The 16,038-nt window shown below is 45.0% G+C and overlaps 1 protein-coding gene across 8 annotated transcripts in view; it reads left to right on the top strand.

The window, feature by feature from the left end:
• Nucleotides 1-11,452: 11,452 nt before the first annotated feature.
• Nucleotides 11,453-16,038, top strand: part of HIVEP2 (HIVEP zinc finger 2) — a 194,424-nt gene continuing 189,838 nt past the window's right edge. For 3 of the 8 annotated variants that reach the window (XM_063666670.1, XM_063666669.1, XM_063666674.1), the window contains exon 1: nucleotides 12,217-12,538. The gene's annotated coding sequence lies outside the window, so the exon portion shown is untranslated. Of the gene's footprint in view, nucleotides 12,086-12,216; nucleotides 12,539-12,815; nucleotides 12,931-13,094; nucleotides 13,213-16,038 lie in introns of those variants that run through there. The other 5 variants (XM_054490309.2, XM_063666671.1, XM_063666668.1 and 2 more) reach the window with 4 other exon arrangements.

Raw genomic sequence — 16,038 nt, 5'->3', positions numbered from 1 at the left:
TTTTTAGAATGAAAGTGAACACATATCCAGCTCACAAAAAGAGAGAATGGCCATAAATAAATCAATTAATTGCTTTTTTTTTTTTTTTTTTGAGGAAGGTGGCAGGGTCTTGCTCTATAGCCCAGGCTGGAGTGCAGTGTCACCATCACAGCTCACTGCAGCCTCGACCTCCTGGGCTCAAGCAATCCTCTCACCTCAGCCTCCCAAGTAGCTGGGACCACAGGCTTATGACACCATGCCTCACTAATTTTTTTATTTCATGTACAGATGGTATCTCACTATGTTGCCCAGGCTGGTTTTGAACTCTTGGCCTCAAACAATCCTCCCATCTTGGCCTTCCAAACTGCAGGGATTACAGGCATGAGCCACCACTCCCGGGCCAATTAATTTCTTAAGATACTGATAACAAAAGAAAAAAAAGATTAGCAGCCTAGGGCATCTACACTGGGAAATCTTAACATAATTCTTACTAAGAAGTAAATGAGCTTAGGCTTTTCTAAAAAAAAATTAATTTTTGTGGGTACATAGTAGGCACCCCATATCTATGGAGTACATGATTTTTTTTTTTTTTTAAGATGGAGTCTCGCTCTGCCAGGCTGGAGTGCAGTGGCACGATCTCAGCTCACTGCAATCTCTGCCTCCTGGCTTCAAGCAATTCTCCTGCCTCAGCCTCCCGAGTAGCTGGGACTACAGGTGCGTGCCACCATGCCTGGCTAATTTTTGTATTTTTGGTAGAGATGGGGTTTCACGTTGTTGGCCAGGCTGTTCTGATACAGACATACAATGTGTAATAATCATATCATGTAAAAAGAGTTTAGTCTTGAAGAACCTTTAAAGAATAAAATCTTGGTAGCTCTGGCATTGACTTGGAAAATAAGAGAATGTAATCAATCTGATACTGAATGTTTTATGGTTGCCATACTATCTGCAAATGGGGTCATCATCATCTTCATCATTAACATCATCATCACAGCTAATACATATTAAGCACTTCCAATGTGGCAGGCACTGTTCTAAGAATTTCTACCTGTCTTAATTCATTTTATCCTCTCAAAAATTCTGTGAGGTAGGTACTCTTATGCCCATTATAAATATAAGAAAACTGAGGCCATACAAGTTGCAAGAATTGTAGAATATTGAAGTTGGAACGAAACTTACGGCTCACCTTGTTCAACCCACAATTTATGGATGAGGAAACAGGTACAGAGATGAATGCATTGCTCAGAGTCACATAAGAAGTTAGTGCCTGACCATGAATATTTAGATAAACAAGTAGCATATATTAAATGCTTAATGTATAACATTTAACCCTGACAGTAACACTATGAAACAAATACTATTGTCTCAATTTTGTAGGAAAATGAAGCTCTTAGAGATGTTAAGTGATTGGCCAAATCACTGTCAGGTAAATGAGGGTGTTGGGTTTTGATCTCTGGTCTGTCACTAGACATCATGACAGTATCAGCAGACTGCCTCTCGAAGGCATAGGACTGTCTCCTCTCTGCTGATTTTGTCCTGCTCAGGACGGCCTCCTACTTACCCTGTAAACAACTGCATTTTAGTCCTTAGCCTTGTTAGATCTCATGTCAGAGGAAGCAGTTCATGGAACCCTGGAATAATTAAGAAAAAAGCTGAAATGAGTGGCAGCCCCTTTGCTAAGTTCTGAAACACCAAAACAATAAGAAGCTTTCAATTTGTTCTACATAATGAAATCTGGATGACAATGGAAAAACTCAACCAAATATCTTTATGCTTTCAGATATCCTGATATTTATAATCATGCAAATGTTCTTCATTTCTGCTTTCACTCAGGAATTTTAGGGACATTTTGCAAACATTGCTATTATATTTGTATAAATACAATAAACCTAGTGATGTAATCTCTTGTTGGAAACTTAAATGCAATTGTCTTGATATTTTTTCTTCTTCAAATTTTGCCCAGGCCACGACATTTAATATTTCCCGTTATATATATATTATCGTTTTTTTAAAATAACATCATGGTTTCATTTAATGAAGGGTGAATTTTAAAGATGCCAATTGGTTATTCGTTTTTACCATATCTTTAAGTTTATATATATTTGGATCAATATACACTGCTAGAAATGTTTTTTAAAATGACAAGTGCACACATGATACTTACTAGAGAGAAGATACATATATGTATCTATATATACACCTTAAGATTTTACATAATTACTAATTTTTAAAGTTACATACATCTAGCACTTAATGCTCTAACTAAGCCACTCAGCTAAATATCACATTTTCTGTGTAAAACAGAAAATTTGAAAAACTGGATTTTCAAGAGCAAAGTAAATTTGCGAGTTGCTTCATTAACATGGAGATGTGATTTAAACTTGTAACTATCTACTAATAAGAGAAAGGTACCCTTTATAGATATTCAGAAGGCTATTATTTTTACTCATCTACTCTGATAATACAATGGATGTTCTAAGACAAGCTGGGGGTGGTAACCAAGGGCTTCACTTATCTGAAATTAGAGGTGCCCATAATGGGTTGGCAGAGCTGTGGGCAGCATTGTGTGTTTCCCAGCTCTCCCTAATTAACCATAGAAAAATCTGAAGAATAGCACCCACATAATCTAAATTCTCTTTAGGATTTGCTACCTTAAAAACTATTTTCCTTTTGTTACATTCAATATATATAATTAGGCTTTCAGAAAGTCCTCTATTTGGAATTCTTTCCTTGCTGACCTGCCACCCAATTGCAAGTTATATCCAGCAGCCATTACTTATGTACTGAAGGTTGTTTCTGGGAAAAGTTTTTTTAATTAATTAATAGAACACATAAGATATATGTATTTTGTAATCCCCAATGTCTACCCCCTTCCTCAAAACTCATCTAGCCCACAAAGGCATCTTCCTCTGGTTCATTCTGGTTGCCTTTCTTACATTATCTCTTAGGACTTTCTCCTCCGCAGTCCCCACCTTCCATGTCCAGCCACACTGGCCTTTCAGTTCCTCATGGCACAGAGCTTCTCCTTGGCTTAGGGCTTTTGCACTTTCAGTTCTCTCTTTCTGGGGCTCTTTTTCCCTGCTTTTCCTCATTCAGTTCTCAGCCCAAATGTCAACCCTGCAGATACCTCTACCCTCATCCAATATTACCCTACCTACCTATTTATTGCCTATCAATTACCTTGTTTTATTCTTGCCATTTTTCATGATTTGAAACTGTCTTCTTGGTAAATTTGTTTTCTATCAGTTTCTCAACCAGAATGTGAGGCCCATAGAACCTAAAGGCCTCATCTGCCTTGATCACTCCTGTATCTCTAGTTTTCAAACTTGGTCTAGCACATGGTTACTTGAAACGTTATTTTAAAAATCAATACATACATACGTGCATGCATGCATATATACATACATGTCTTTGCTCAAAAACCTACCTTCTAACTAACCTAGAAGTTAGAACACAGATTATCTCAGGGGTACCCTGTGGGAAGGGGTACAAGGGAGCCTTCTGTAATCCTAAAAATATTCTCCATCTTTTTCAGAGTAACGGTTACACTCACACAAATATATGCCAAAATTAAGATAATTGTACACTTATGATTTGTTTACATTGGGTACCCACATTTTTAAAAATGCCTTTTTGTCAATTCATCAAGGGCTGATTTACACACATGACATTTGCTGAGCTTTGTACCAGTGGTGCGTGGGTCAGGCATCCTTAAACGCCTGGCAAAAATTTGATTGTTGGAAAATAATCATTGCCTTGAAGGACAGATGTAATAACAACAGAACAACTTACCTCCCCAAGGCTACATTTTTTTTTAAACACAGGTCTGTTTTGAAATATGCCCCCACCCGTGTCATTATTTAAGATGTTATTTAGCAAAGGGAGTCTCACATATTTCAGTGGCAGTGCCATGGCCTATACACAGAGCCCAGGAAAAGATAAGAAGGCAGGAGTAAAACACTAACTTTAAAACTCAGAATATTTATTCAACACCACACATCATTGGCACAGTCTCAGCTAGTTGAGCATCCCACAGTACAGTGCAACAGAAATGATTATAAAACAATGATAGATATAATTATAGGGCACTAGAGGGACCTGGAGCATATCAGTTTGCCAGAACAGAAGGTATTGACATATTCATCTACATATACAAGAATGTCAATGGGAAATGACATACTGAGTAAGTAGTTCCTTTATAAAAAATCTTTTTAAAAAAGATACAAAACAAATAATTAACTTTCTAATACTGTTATACTCACCAGAATCACTGGGAGCAGACTCATCTATATAAGTGGACTTTTCAAGTAGCTGAATATTTTGAGTAAAAAGTATTTTAAAATGAGTTTGATTTGCTGTGCAAATCTTTCTAAACAGATCATGGATTTCTTCTTCCTCTTACACAAGGCGTATTGCTATGACACACTAGTCTCTCTGTTGTTTGGGTTTATGAAGCACATGGATGACTGAGTGGGATTATTTCAGCGATGACTCTGTTGTTACCCCAGTAACAGCTAAGTAAACCCACCCTGCTTCGTATCTGCATAATTTTGTTATCTTCTTTGCTGAGAGCAGCCTTCTCTGGATCAGAAATAATATCCTCTACTTGCACATTTTCTCTTCAATGCTTCCAACTTGCTACCTTATTTTACATAGAATTTCTAGGTCAGAGCCTGAATCACAGCACAAACTTAGTGACAACTATTTGACTTTTTTTGTTTTACTACCCTAAACTCAAGGTTCAAACCTATATAAAAGAGGGTCCGATCTACCAGATATCACATCAATAGATAAATTGGGAGTGGGTCAAGTCACTGTTCTCAGGAATTCTAAAAGTTCAAGGACTTAGGTACTAGTCAGGAAAAATACATTTTTCCCAAAGTGTTTTATGGCTGACAATGAGAAACAACACTTCTCCTTTCTGACCATATAATATACCAAATTTGTATGGCCTATGTTTAAACCAAAATCACTATTCTCTGAAACCCCCTACTATCCCTTGCCCATATACTCTCATTTCTTTAACATTGGAAATTGATGTTTTACCCTAAGAAACCACTGCAAGAGCTTGGGAGGGATTTGGACTTTGATAAGCTCTCTCTGCTATTTTTCTCTTTCATGCCTCCCTCTCTTCTTTTCCCCTTCTCTGTCCCTGCTAGATTGTTAGGAGTTTCTATTTCAGAATCTTATGAATGAAAGGGAATCCCCCAGTTGCTTGATGAGGAAGTGGAGGCTGAGAGAGGGGACCCAGGTCTCCTGCTAGCTCAGGGTCAGGACTAGCACCTGTACTCTGGGCTGACAGAGCCACCCAGCTTCTGCCTAAAAAGCCTGGATCGTCACACCCCCCTCCACAGGCCCTGAGCACAGGCATCCTCTGTGTCTAAAGATGGTGGCTTTTGCGTTTGCCTTTTCCTTCATCTTTTCACACCTTTCCCCTTCAATTTGTATCCTATTCCTAGTTGCCCTAGTGTGCCCATGTCAGTCTGGTCCAAGCTTTGGATCTCTCTGTCTCACTCCCCCTCCAGACCTTCCTACATTATCGCCATTCTATGCTTTGTCAAGATAAATCAATCTGATCACTAAGCTAGCTGTCACTCTGTAAGGCAATCTAATAAATTAATCTTTCATAAGAAGTTAATGACTGATTAAGAGCTTAGGATAAGAAGAGCCTACCACTTGTAGTTAGCTTGTACGGGAAGATTTCTACAGAGGCAGAGCCTTAACCCCAAGCAGTGACTGTTAAGCGGAGGAATTTCAGTTCTAACCAATTTTGGAGTTGGGGGAGGGTGATGGAAGAAAGTAGGATGAGGGATGATGCTAATACGGTGCTCTTAAATTGCTAACATTGTATTATAAGCCTACATTTCCCTGTATCTAAGGTGGCAGTTCAGGCATTAGTAATCCTGGACAGTCTTACTGGCTGTTCCTTTATCTGATATTTGTTCATCTTTAAGAAGGTTATCTGTGAGACATCAGTGAGCTTCCTCAGAATAAAGGCCTGACTTGGCATTCCTTGAGCATTCTCTAGAATATAACAAGCATTTCACAGCAGATTGGACTGAAGAAACACGCAGTATCCTTCCATAAACTATGGGCAGGGTTGGTCCTAAGCTAAGCTAGAAAACCATCAAAGTTTGCTTGCATCTTGCTCATCCCCACAGCTGACCTCTCCCTCCCCTTCCACCCTCTATGCATTCCTATATTCTGTACCCACCATTCCCTCCTCCCCCTCCACCCTTCTCATCCCCAGGGCTGGATCATTCATGGGCTCATTTCTTTCCTGACATATTTTTTGTACAGAAGAAATCTGGTTAAAATAAGAGCCACATGAATATCTTTAAAGGAGAAAAAGAGACCAACTTGTCATAAAGGATCACGTGAAACCTGAAGAATGTGACAAACAGGGAAGAAGGGAGTTCTCAGCCAGCCAGCCCCCATTCAATCTGAGGGACAAAGTGAACTAGAAATTGTATGTAAAGGGATGCTTCTCAAACTTTAATGAGAATAGAAGTCATTGGGGATCTTATTCACATGGAGTTTCCCAGGCCCTAATTTTGAGGATTCTGATTTTATAAATCTAGGGGGTAGCCCAGGCTTTTAATTGAGCATTTCAAGAGATACTGCTACAAGTGGTCTTTGGAATATATTCTGAGCAACTCTGGAATACAAGGTGACATTTGGTTAGTTGGATGTCTGCACGCTCTGTGTGCCTTGTAAAACCCACGAGGATAAGCACTTTATCCTTCAATCCTAACAGATGTCATCTTGAATCACAGTATGGCTCTGGCTGGTCAGTCCTTCATTACCACTATCTCGCTCCACTCCTCAGCCAAAGGATGTAAAGTGGGATAAAAAGACTTTACATTAGAATGACTGGATTTGTATCCTATTGACGATTCAACAGACATGCAGATTTTCCCTCCAAATTCTTTTCTTCAACTAATTTTTGGGGACCTATGTATTCTTAACATCACGTGAATCATGACACTGCTTAATTTTCCTCCATATACTAATTAAAGTAGATAAGTAGGAAGCAAGAGAAATCAGAAAGGCAGTTCTAAGTCATTACTCTTTATTAAGACCTAAGGCTATATTCTATTTATTCATCAGAATCCCATAGCAGGTAACCCCTTTAATGTCTTATTTATAGTACCATAAATTTATCTCAGAGAATGGCATGCCAGTTAATTCATTTTGCACAATTTTATGGGGGGGATTTATTACAATGATTTATATAGAATTTATAGGGAATTAGGCACATCATCTTGACTAAATCCCTAGTTATAAAAAATAGGGAAACCTAAGCCAAAAGACTTAAGGGATATAGTGGATACTTTCCGCCCCCTGGTCTGCAAGACTCCTTTCTTTTGGGAACAGCCTTTTTTTTTTTTTTTTTTTCCCCATGAGGACCTTCTCCTCTTCAGGTCTAGTCATGACCAAATCAGATCACTCCACCCAAGCCCTGCAAGTGGTTCAGGTGCAATGACATGACTAAGGCTGCCTGAGCTATCTGGAAAGAAGGTCTTTTCCTGCTGTGTTGCTTATCTAGGAAGAAGATAATCTGGGAATGCTGCCACCAACCTGCAGAATGTTTGCCTGAAGGGCAAAGTGAAGCAGAGAGATAAGAACAGAGATGGAGAAGGCCTTACGGGGTAATAATATTTGAGCCTCAGGAGCTCACTATGTTGAAAGTTAGTCCTTGAGTGATAGTTATGTGAATCAATGAAATCCATTTTTCCTTAAAGTCATTTGAGCTGCAGATTTAACAGACAGGGTCTTGATTAGTAAGATGGACATGGCTGGTTCTGGAAGCTTCATGTACAGTGTCTCCTGGTACCCAGTTCTCCTGCCTGGATACATCAGGTTCCATGCTCTGTGGCAGGAGGTCTTGTGCTTGAGAATATGTAAGTAACAACTGCTTTACATGTTAAAAATGCAGAGTCCTGGGCCCACAAGGATTCAGATTCCATGGGGCTGAGTGATAAAGGCCCAAAATTTGCCTTTTATGAAGCTTCTCTGGAATTCTTACAGTGACCTGAGAGGCCTTCTGTTCACTGGCTGTCTCATTTTATTCTAGCCACACCATTACCATTGATGTCTATAAAAATTCCAGGTATTGGAGCTGTATCTTGGCTGTTCCCTCCATGTGAAAAGCTCTGTCCTCCAGATATCTCCAGGTATTTCCTTCAAACCATGGCAGAAATCTCCCTTTTCAACAAGTCTTACTCCGATGTTCCTATTTAATACAGCATCAGGACAACCCTCACCCCACCTATATCCTTTACCCTATTTTATGTTTTTCCCCCAAATATTTTACCTTTCAAAGTCCTATATAATTTATTACTTACATTTATTGTCTATCCCTTTCTTCCTCCAAATCCTCTCCTCCCACTGGGATGCAAGCTCCAAGAAAGCAGGGAACTTTGATTTGTTCACTGATGTATCTTAAGAACCTTCGGCACATAGCCGGCATTCAATAAATATTTTTGAATGAAAGTAATTTCAGTTCGAAGTGATTTTCTGACAATACTTTGAAAAATGCCATACTCTGAAAAATGCCATACAACCATGTAGCCATTAATTATTTTACTTTCTTAATGTCTCAAAATGCAGATTACCAAATTCTCTTTCCCTTTGAAACTGAGAAGTGATAAGGAGGATGCATGATGAAAAGAAATTTCCTACTTCCTTGCTGATGCTCCATATGGGTGCCAGGCTGGGGCAGCTGTGCCCCACCCAGCCTCACTTCCCACAGAGCTTCTTAGAGCTGCATGCCCAGTTTTCTACCAATACTAGTTTTGTCTTTGCGGGCTTTCTGGGAAGAGTTTTCTGCTTACTCTATTGCCCTTACATGCAAGCAACTGGACATTGACTAAATATGGATAGCACGTTTGGCTTATAGACATAAAATATGGGTTATAAAGGAGATTCACTTAGAGATGAAAAGCCATGCAGCCTTTTGGAGAGAAACCCCCAATCAGTAGGCCATTGGGACTGACCACAGGAATAATCAATCACAATAGACAATGCTTTCTGAGTCCTATGTAGGTCAGGCTCTGGAGTGGCTGGTGCTGATTTGCTCCAGATCTGCAGAGGCTCCCCCTCCACTCGGGAGGCTGAGGCGGAAGGATTGCTTGAGCCTGAAAGGGAGAGGCTGCAGTGAGCCAAGATCATGCCACTGCACTCCAGCCTGGGTGATGGAGCAAGATCCTGTCACCAGAAAAAAAAAAAAAAGGATTCTTCCCAGCAGAGAGGATGTCACCTAGTTACACATATTCATAATATTTTTAATTTACTTCAACTCAACCCGGGCTATCTTCTTTCCATCGTCATGACGCTGAAACAAAGTAATTATTTAAAATTTGTCAGATTTTGACTAAAACTCTTTTCAGGGATCCTCTTTGAAGGTGGGATCAAATCATCAAAATAGATGTATATCTGCCTGGTTTTCCTTAAAAAATATTTTAACTAACTACCGGAGTATCTTAATATTCCCATTATTCTCTTTAATCTAGTCTTTTAAAGAGGTATTTAAGGTTTCAACTAACATTCATTCTAGTGAAGCAAAACGTTGCCTGCTACTTGCCTTTGCTTAGTTTCTGGGAGCTTGGGCAGCTGCTGTTGTGTTTGTTGAAGGGAAATTGGATTCTTAAAGAAACTGCTTAATCTTCTCTATTAAGCAATTAAATAAAATGCTCTCTGGGAGTATGTAGCCGGTGGGTTTGAAAGTGAAAAAAAATTTCAAAAATCACATTTTGTGTGTTAAATGGATGTTTAAAATGCAACGGCATACATTTAAAAGAAAATGATGATTGGGACAGTTTTTTAAATTAAAGGCTTCAAGTTAAGTTCAAAAAGGCTGGATATTAAAGAACCTATACAATGAAAGAAGAAGTTGCTTAAGTGGAAGTAGGCCCTGAATTTAAATGAGATCAACCTAAGAGAAGGACAAAGTGAAACTTATGCCAAATTGTTCAGATTTTTCTCCTCTGAGAAAAAAATCGGTTAAAAAATGTATCACCGCTTTATTTTGCAGAGTTGCCCTTCACGGCACTGTCGCCACTGCATAGGGACCTCAAAAATACACCGACTGTGGGTCAGAATGAAAAACAAAACAAAACAAAACAAAAATGAAACCAGCAGCGCTATTCTCGCAGGCATTAAGGGGCTGCCCTTCCTTTGTAATGGACTCATTTTTAATGAAAAGAGAAGGGGATATTTTATATGTCCTGACATTTGGTCCCTTTCCGCGAAATTTGAAACTGGAGACACAAAACATTCCGCAGTTGTTGGTGAAATACCTGCTTTAAAAGCAGAACCACAGTTATTGTCTTTGGCCTGGAATTCCAGAGACTCATTTCCACCCCTCCCACGGAGTCACCTGCTCAGGGGGAACCCCGGCCAGAAAGCCGGGTCGCGCCAGGTCAAATCTTGCGCGTCTCTTGTTTACTCCGCCCCGGGCAGGGCGGCGGCGCGGCCAGGGGGTGGGGAGGACCGCTGGGGCCCGCGGCGTCCTGAGATCTCGGCTCGGCCCGGCAGGGTGCGGGGGCTGGGGCGCCCGAGAGGTGCTGCGCGCGGTCCCCGCTCGGCGGGGAGACCACCCGGAGGAGGCGCTCCGGGCCCCGGCCCGGCCCAGCAGTCACTCGTCGCGCTCGGGCACCGTGGCACCCTGGGAACCTCCCCCGAGGGTGCACACCAGTCCACACAGGCAGGGTAACAGCCCGAGGGAGCCCCGGTGTCCCCCGGGTGTCGCCCGGCCGGGGAGGAAGCCCAGAGCTTCGGCTCCCACTCGCCTGGGATTCCCCCGCCCCCCGGCCCCGCTCTCCCAGGGTTGGGTGTGATTTCAACTCCGGTCCCTTCCATGGAGAGGGAAGCGCACAGGCTGAAGGTGGCAGCTCGCCCCGAGGTTCCAGCGCGGCCCACCAGGAAACCGGCAGCTGCTCTTCGCGCCGCTGCCCACACCTATTTGAATCTCCTGGCGAGGGCGGGCCGCGGTCCCCGAACTGGGGGCGCCGGGGGCACCCTGGTGAGTGACCTCAGGGAAGGCAATCCGGGCGTTTGGAGCACGTGAATAGTTCGCGCGCCCGCAGGGGCATGGAAAGTGCTAGTAAAACACTACAAAGCTCCAGAAACCCAGGCGGGAGCCACAGTCTGATTTTGCTTTTCTTGACCGATAACATAATTGTAAGTAGAGGCAGGGGCGAGGAGAGGCCAGGGATCCGGAGTATTCGTTCCAAATCTAAGGGCACTACTAATTATACAATTCCGTTCGTCAGGAAGGCAGACAACGATTCTCTGGGAAATGGGGAAGGGGTGGGGACGGAGGAGGTTTCCACATCCTTAAAGGAAATTCTCAGGCTCCTAGAGATGCCCAAGTTTTTTTGCATGACAAGTAGAGACCGGCTCTCCGGGGAGTTCCCCGCTCCGACCGAGCGAGTGCGCGGCCGCGATCTCCCCGCCCGCAGCGGCAGCCCTGGGGCCCGGCTCTGCCCTCCCGACCGCCTCCCTCCCCCGTCGCCCCGCGCGCCGCACATCCCTCTCTAGCTCACTGGCTCCAGACTGGTTTTTCTGGTTCAGCCTCCCTCCCTGGGACGCGCTGGGGGATCCGATGACGTCTCTGGCTGAGTCTCTCCCTCTTCCTCCCTCCCTCCCTCCGCCTCTCCCCCCGTCCGCCCTCGCCGCGCACTCCTCCTAGTAACTTCTGTTCGGGGAGGCGCTGCCAGGAATAACCCGGTGCGTCCACAGCCCGGGAGGGGAGGCGGCCGCTGCGGCTCCCGCACGCAGACAGCTGCGGCCCGGGCCTCGCGGCTCCCGCCTGAGCCTGGCGGCCCCTGCCCCGGGCCCATCTCCGTACAGTGTCAGAAAAATAAATAAAGGCAAGAGGAGCCTGGGCTGGCGGTCGGGATCTCTTCCCTCCCTCCGCGCCCGCCCTCCCTCTGTCCTTAAGGAAATGCTACCAGACACCCCCCACCAGACACGCTCAGCCTTGGCGAGGAGCGGCCGCCGCGGCAGCGAGAACAAGGGCACCAGGGGGGTTTCCTCCCCCTCCTCCTCTCCCTCCTCCTCCCCGTCCTCCTTCTCCTCCTCCTCAGCGGTGACTTTCCAGGTGAGCGGCCGCCGCGGCTGCGAGGATCCCCCTCGCCCGCTGGGGCTCGGGCCGCCGCGTCGCGCCCTCCTCCCGCCCCTGTCACCCGGCGGCGGCCGGGAGCTGACAGCTGCCCGAGGGGCTCGCGGCCCGGAGGCGGGCGGCCGGCGGGAGGCGGGCTGGAGGTGAGGGGGTGGAGAGGAGGAGAGCGGGGCGCCGCCGAGCGCCGTCGCTCCCCGCAGGAGGGTCTCCGCACAAACATCTTCGGTGACTGTGGCACAAGTCTTTGCCAAGTTGTGTCTTGGACCTTGACGCTCCCCGGAGCCCAGAGCAACTTGGAGGGTCTCCCGGCTCGTTCACAGCGTTCCTCCACGTCTCGCCTCTGGGGTGCTGGGTGCAGCCTCGGGGTGCGCGGAGGGCGGACCGGCCACCGCGAGAGCGGAGCGGCGGGAATCTAGGTCCCTCCTCGGCTCGGTAAGTGGCCTGGACGCTGGGTTTTTCCTGCCTCCTTCGGCGCTGGGAGCTTGTTTCACTTTATATTGGAATCGCCGCCGCCGAACTCCGTCCCCCGCTCCCCGGCGCGTGCCCCCAGCCCTTTCCCGGTGGCCCGAGGGTGAGGGTCGGAGGGGGCGGGGATGGGGGAGACCGCGGGAGGGGTGTCGGGCGCGTGGGGAAATGCGGGGAATACCCTGGCCGCGGATCTATGCAGATGAGGGGAGGCTGCTTTGCGTAATGTCCTGGGGGGAGGGGGCCGCGCGGGAGCGCTGGAGGCAGGAATGTGCCTGCTTACTAATGAGCGACGTGCACCGGCGCGCACGGCCCGGCCACCGCTGCGGCTGCGGCGGCCGGCGGCGGCCCGTTGTCAGGTAGCGGGGGAGGGGGCCGCGGCGCGCGGCGCAGGCGGCCGGGCGGGCTGGCGGCGCGAGGCCCGGGCCGCCGGCCTGCGGCCGAGCGAGCGCAGCGAAGGCGCTGGCTCTGGGCATTTCAGTGACTCCCTTTACCTCCCGGGCAAGGAAGGAAGGAAGGAAGCGAGGAAGGAGGGGACTGTCTCGATGGAAGGTTCAGGCGGAGGCGCCCTCGCCTTGCGGGTGCACCGGCGGCAGAGCGGCTCTGGCCGCTGCCGGCTGGACCCGGGCGCGTGGAGACGGGTGGGGGCGGTTTGCATGCGTGTTTGTCTGTCCGTCTGGCCGGGGATCGGGAAGGGACATGTGTGTTTGGGCTGTGCACTGTGGGGAACTGGGTCTGCGCCTTTATGTCTGTTCCCTGAAGTGGGTGGAACGTTGGCCCGTTCCGGGAATGTTCCATGACGTGGTGCAGCCACAGGAAGGGGGTTAACGAGGGGCTCTCTGCCGCGGCGGCACTGCCGGCTGCTATCAAAGCAGATGTGCTGCTGCTGCTCCTCCTCCTCTTTCACCTCCTTTCACCCCCATCCCCCGCCTTTCCATTCTGTGCCTCTGGTACTGGTAGGGGTGAGACAGGAAAACATTGCTCTGGGTGTGTGCGTGTGTGCGTGCGTGTGTGTGGGTGGGTGGGTGGGGGAGGGGGTGCTGATGTGCATGTGTGGGGTCTGTCGTATTTGGTGGGGGGGTGGACTCCAGATCCGCTCTGCTACCCCAGGTGTTATCACAGATCGGTGCGCTTTATACGCATGTGCCTCCCGCGTTCTGTCCCTCTTACATAACACATCCAGTGCAGCAGAGGACATGAGAAAATGCGACCCCAACCCTCCAAGCCCAAATTGGGTGAGGGGATAGAAGGTCAGGAAGCGTCCCTGGGTGTTGTCCTTCAGGGACTTGGTTCCCAGTGGGGGAAAGGAAGAAGGGAAGGAGGGTTTCTTCAAGTGGCTCCTCTCATCTCTGACTTAAAAGCATCTAACTAAAAAGGACTGCAGGCACTAGTCCTCCCTAACGGGAAAGCTTGTAACCAGCTACACCAAGTGAACGGGGGCACTTTAACCTCGGGAGTGCGGAGAAGAGAGAGGGTCCTTAATCAAGACACTTGGAGGAGAGAAGCAATAATGTGTGGGCGGCGGATGGAGGGCGCTGGGGATGACTTCGAGGAGACCAGAGGAATCTCTTGATAATAGGTTTCACTGGAGGCCTTAGGACACCTGTGATGGCTTAGCATTCACACAGGAAGTTGTGTGTGCAACTGACATTGCAAAACCCTTATTCTCTGCAGAGTTATTTAGGCCTAAAATGAATATAGAAAGGCTTGTTTCCTGTACTTTCATTATAATGGAAAATTTGAACTGATTTTTCTCCTTCCTTTTCTGCCATTTTAAAAATAACTCAATTTACCTCCAAATGAATATTGGTACTCGCCCCCAACCCTAAAGCTAGACCTCAATAATTCACAAGAGATCTGTGTTTTTCTAGCATACCCAGAGCCCTAGTCAAGGGCTATTGATTTTTCTCCTCAGTACAGTTGTTTCTTTTGTAGTGCATAATCAAGCCCAGAAATTACTTGAAATATTAATAAGATCCATTTTAATTAAATTTGCAATGATCTGTCCTCCTAGAAAAAGGCCATTTAACTTTATTAGAAACGTTTCCTCCAGTGATATAGTAATATTTGGTGATATTTGTCCTTGAGCAAACCAAGTTATTTTAAATATTTGCACATATAGATCACATATATTTGCTACATATGTAGCAAATGCCTCATTGCTTTTTCACCTTATAAGAGTGCCAAAAGCAGAATTTTAACAAAGTAGATTGTGGAATGAGTAGATTGGGTTTGATTTTTAGGATCTAGGCCAAATGGTTTATCAGAACAGAAATGCCCTTTCTGTGACTAAAGTGGGTATCATTTTCATTATTAAGAGAACATTCCCTGTGGAACCCTTAGGAGTCACAGTACCAAATGACAACTGTACATTTGCATTGTGAGCTGAAAGGGATTTACCAGTATTTACTTAATGATAATGTGTTTGTTTCAAGTGTCATAATCCCTTTTGACCACTAGGTTTGAAATATGCAGTATATTTCTTACATACAGAAACGTATTACATTACAATGATGAATCTTTTGAACATTGTCTGAGGCAATTTCTTGCGTTGAGCGTAGGTCGGGTATAAAACAAAATTTGCTTATTGGCATCTGTATTTTTGTTACAGTGATTGTATTTTATGTGGCTAATTTTATTAGAGATGGCTTATATTTATACAAGGGTATTCAAGAATAAATTGATGTGTGACTGATTTGGGGACAATTTTGGGAATGGTGGCATACTAATGATCTTACAAATGTAAGATCTAACTCATTTTTAACTGGTTAGATCCTTGTAGAGGTGTTTGGTAAAATACCACTGAAGTACATAAAACATTTCTATATTCCTATTTAACATGGAATGTGAAAAATTTACTATGTGTATATTATCACATAGGAAAATAATGCACTTTGATTACATTGAAAGATTAACCAGCAGAATATTTTGATTGATCAGGCTCCTTTGCATGAGATGTGTTTGTGAATGTTCTTGTTACCATGAAAACAAAACAGAGGACAGTATATATGGAGACGTTCCTTGTGGAGTAATGGTGCATGTGTCTGCTTGCACTTTTGGCACTTTGTCACTATTCAGAAGATCAGGTTGACTCTTTTATGCTGATTTAATTTAAAATGAAAAATCTTATTCCAGAATTTGCCATTTTTTTTTCAAAGCAGGGCTCATTTTAACAGCAGCAATAACAAATAACTCTGTGTTGTACACTGTATTGGGTTTCAGTTTTTGAATTATAACAAGTACACTATTTGGGTTGGGTTTCAGTTTTTAAATTATTATCAGTAATTAGCTAAAGTCAATTTGAAAACTTCACATAGGAAAAGTAATTTTGAAGAATGATAGAAAATATTAGTTGGCATGAGTGAAAGTATAATCCATGAGGATGTAAAGTAATTTAATAACTGACATGTAATTATTATCAGAAGGGAAAAGTGGCTAAGGTCAACTGGATGTATGGCTGTGGATCA

The sequence above is a fragment of the Pongo pygmaeus genome, chromosome 5 (assembly GCF_028885625.2).
Source record: "Pongo pygmaeus isolate AG05252 chromosome 5, NHGRI_mPonPyg2-v2.0_pri, whole genome shotgun sequence".
Classification (NCBI taxonomy): Eukaryota; Metazoa; Chordata; class Mammalia; order Primates; family Hominidae; genus Pongo; species Pongo pygmaeus.
This window is presented reverse-complemented; position numbering and strand designations above follow the sequence as displayed.